Here is a 4,785-nt window from a genome sequence, read left to right as displayed (position 1 = left end):
TAAAATAGATACGAACAAATGGTGTGTTGTGAAATAGATACAAACAAATGATGTGTTGTGAAATAGATACAAACAAACGGTCTGTTGTGAAATAGATACAAACAAACGGTTTGTTGTGAAATAGATACAAACAAATGGTGTGTTGTAAAATAGATACAAACAAATGATGTGTTGTGAAATAGATACAAACAAATGGTGTGTTGTGAAATAGATGTCGATTTCGCTGCCTGGATAGATCATCATCATCATATTATCATTCATTCTGCCGGACTCGCTCTGGAAAAATCCATAATATTTAAAAATTTGGCCAGAAAACTCGTCCTTCAAATATCGATCGATTTAACTGACCCTCATATTGGCAACAAACTCTCAAACCTGAGACTTCACTTTGGTGCTTTGTTTTTATTATTATTATTATTATTATTATTATTATTTATATTATTATTATTATAGTATGTATGTAGTTAGTAGTAGTAGTAGTAGTAGTGTATTATTATTTTTATTGTTATTATTATTATTATCATTATTATTATTGTTATCATTATTATTAATATTTATTATTATTTATTATCATTATTATTATTATTATTATTATTATTATTATTATTATTATTATTATTATTATTATTATTATTATTATTATTATATTATTATATATTATTATATTATTATTAGTTAGTAGTAGTAGTAGTAGTAGTAGTAGTAGTAGTAGTAGTAGTAGTAGTAGTAGTAGTAGTAGTAGTAGTAGTAGTATTATCATTATTTTTATTGTTATTATTATTATTATTATTATTATTATTATTATTATTATTATTATTATTATTATTATTATTATTATTATTATTATTATTATCATTATTATTATTTTTAATTTGGTTTCTTTTGCCTCTTCATGCCTAGATAATATTTTATTGATACTAAAAATAGACTCATCGTTTATGTATCTAAGTCATCGACGGGGAAAATCACACACACACACACACACAACAACAAACAACAACAACAACTACAACAACAACAACAACAACAACAACAACAAACAACAAAAACAGAAGAGTGAAAAATCGACTTGAAAAGTTTTGGAACGCAGTTCCCTGATTAGATTAGTCTAATTTGAAACTGAAAACTAAAGTCTAGAATTGAATGATATTATAATATATAATGGTGATTAAAATAAGGAGACATCGTATCGTATTACAATGGACGTGACCGAACCATTGTGTGTCAATCGAGACGCTTTGTATTATTAACACCACACGAGTCAAAATGATTAATATCGCCAATTGCGAAATAGTTTAAGTTGTAATTAATCTAGAAATCAATCAAAGTTAACCCTCTCTTTACCACATGCAGCAAAATCGTCACATTGTTACGACACAATATACAATAGAGAGAGAGAGAGAGAGAGAGAGAGAGAGAGAGAGAGAGAGAGAGAGAGAGAGAGAGAATATGAGTAGGAGTGAAATATCTGTTCATTGTTCTAGTTATCATATAACGTTATAACAAGTGTAACTAAATGGCAAATTGCCATATTTATGAACAATAAAGATCTATTATTATTATTATTATTATTATTATTATTATTATTATTATTATTATTATTATTATTATTATTATTATTATTATTATTATTATTATTATTATTCAGATTTATTTTGTACATCACAAACTTTGAAGAATGGCCATCGTTTAATTAATAAGAACATAATGTTGTTTTGTAGAGAGCTTGTTTGAGTTTTAAAAATCAATATTTCTGCTCGGTAAGCCTGCTATTTTGGGGGAAAAAACTGAAAATGTGACCCTTCGTCTCAAAACGGTATTAAGTCGGAATGATTAAGATGCTTAAAATGGAATTTGTAGCCAGAAATATCATGCTTAAGTTGAGTTTATATGTTTTATAGAGGAGAAGGAATATCATATTTTACTGTGGTAAATACCAACGTTTCATATTTTGGACCAGTTTAACTATAATTTGACTTTTTTGCATCTTGTCCATTCCGACATAATACCGTTTTGAGACGAAGGGTCAGAAATGGTCGGTAAAGAAAGAGTTAAAGTTTAAAGTGATTAAGTTTGACAAAGTTTCACAACAATAATCGTCACAGAATTACCGCACACTGAAGTAAAAACACATTTGAAAAACAAAACAAAAAAAAGACAAAAAACGTGAGCTTTTATATAGAGCAATATCCACTAAATGTGCTCAAAGCGCTTTACAAGGGGTCCCTGACCAACAGCAACACGTAGAACAAAACATGATGCCTGTTAGGCGATATTACAATTTTTTTTTCTAACAGAGACAACGCTGTCAACGGCCAGGTACTCATTTTACACCTGAGTACGGTGAGAGAATGTGAGTAAAGAGCCTTTTCCAATTACTCATTATGCGCCGAGCGAGAGGCTCAAACCCAGGACCTTTCGATCCGAAAGCGAGTGTCATACCACAAGACCACATAGCCACAAGTTGTAATTAATCTAGAAATCAATCACAGTTAAAGTTAAACGTAATTAAGTTTGACATTGTTTCACAACAATCATCGTTCACATAATTGCCTCACACTGAAATAAAAACACATTTTTAAAAAAACCTGAGCTTTTATATAGAGCAATATCCACTAAATGTGCTCAAAGCGCTTTACAAGGGGTCCCTGACCAACAGCAATACCTAACGGGTAGAACGAGACATGACGCCTGTTAGGCGATATTACAAATTTTTTTTCCTGACAAAGACAACGCTATTTAACGGCCAGATACTCATTTTTACACCTGAGTACGGTGAGAGCATGTGAGTAGAAAGCCTTTCGATCCGACACTGATATTGAATCTGAATTTAATCTTGAATGGATTTACTTTATATCTAGTATGCGCTTGGCTAAGAAGCTAGCTCGCAACATTGCCATCCGGAAGTATAACGGACCAACACCCAGAACTATGTGTAACATTGGTCGTTTGTAGTCTGGTTAATACAGTTGTGTTAGATAACAAATACCCGAGTGACGTCAACTTCATACTATCTTTAGATAGTTCGAAGATGACGTCACTCAGGTCTTTGTTATTGTTTTTTGCCATCCAAGTTTATGAGTAATTCTCACTGAACTATATTAACCCGACTATAAACGTTCATGGATACACACAGTTTTGTGTGTTGGTCCGTTATACTTCCGGATGGCAATGTAAGAGCTCCTTAGCCAAGCGCATACTATCTAGACAAACAGTGACCCTCAAAGAGGCGTTTTGATCTATAATATACTATAGATTCTCAACAAGTTTATTTTGATGAAATGACGAAGGAGAGTGTTTGTTGTCAGTTCAGATATAGATAATAAATTATCGTTTCTTATCGGAAATATAATTTATAGATACCATTGTTCAGATAAGCTTAATTTTATTAATAGCTTTAACTCACTCAACCCTAACACCGACTATATCCGTAGTTTACCCAGGTTACTTTTACCCCGTGCCTATTTATTACATTTTTCTGAGACAAATTATAGGCGTAGTATCAAAGCTAATGTTTTTAGTTTTTGCATGTTAATGGTAGTTGAATAAAGCTATCTATGCACATGCTCATTTTTAATACATTTTTTCCAATATTGGAAAGTAGTAAATATGTGCGGCTATGTGGTCTAGTGGTATGACACTCGCTCTCGGATCGGAAGGTCCTGGGTTCGAGCCTCACGCTCGGCGCATAGTTGAGTCCTTGGAAAAGGCTCTTTACTCACATTCTCTCACCGTCGTCAGGTGTGAAATTAGTACCTGGCCGTTAACAGCGTTGTCTTTGTCCGAAAAATTGTAACATCGCCTAACAGGCGTCATGTCCCGTCCTACATGTTAAATGTTGCTGTTGATCAGAGACCCCTTGTAAAGCGCTTTGAGCCCTCTGTTCGACAAGGGGTGAGGCCGACTAAGAAGTGTTTAGCATTATTAGTATGATTATTATCATTATCATTATTAACATTATCTTACCCAACATTAGATTCTAGGCAATTTCATTCTCATATCTTTGATGTCCCCAAAGCCAGCTCAAAGTTCTAATTATTTATATATCATTTCACGTTTTCACGTATCATTTTGGCATGTGAAGAATCAGATATAGTATACTTGTTCGAAATGCAGTCATCACAGTTCACTTTGTTTAATTCGAAATTTTCATGCGTTTTGATTGTTGCTACCTAAATTATTAATACCAAGACTATAAGGTTCATAGTTCCAGAGTTTGATTGTGGTGGTTATACTTCGTAATTTGGGATTGTTCGTGAACTCCTTGATAAAATGTCTTTATCTAAATTAAGTTTATAGCACTAGTGGTTGTTCGTGTCATACATAGAGTAATCTTGCAGATTTCATTGTCGGTATATAAACAACAAAAACTTTCATGACTATTTGTTATATTTTAGCAATAGGCCGAGTGTTTTACATTAACAATGCCGTGAGGTTCCTCACTCTTGCTGAGAGGGAATATATAATTCAGTATGAAATGTGGTATAAATAACTCACTATCTTTAATTGATTAGCCAGTACCCCCTCCCCGCTCCCATACGTCCCTCCGTGGATTTTAAAAATGTACTTTTAGTAACATTAATTAAAAGTTTTAGCACGATTTGCAAGATGGGGTGTTATGTGTCATATCTATAGATAGAATGCGCTTGGCCAAGGAGTTCACAACATTGCCATCCGGAAGTATAACGGACCAACACACAAACTCTGTGTAACCATGAACTTTTATAGTCTGGTTGATACAGTTTAGTGAGAACAACTCACAAACGCGGATGGCAAAAACAATAA

The sequence above is a fragment of the Berghia stephanieae genome, chromosome 12 (assembly GCF_034508935.2).
Source record: "Berghia stephanieae isolate SIO BIC M18660-M18661 chromosome 12, UCSD_Bste_1.3, whole genome shotgun sequence".
Classification (NCBI taxonomy): Eukaryota; Metazoa; Mollusca; class Gastropoda; order Nudibranchia; family Aeolidiidae; genus Berghia; species Berghia stephanieae.
Note: the sequence above shows the minus strand (reverse complement) of the source record.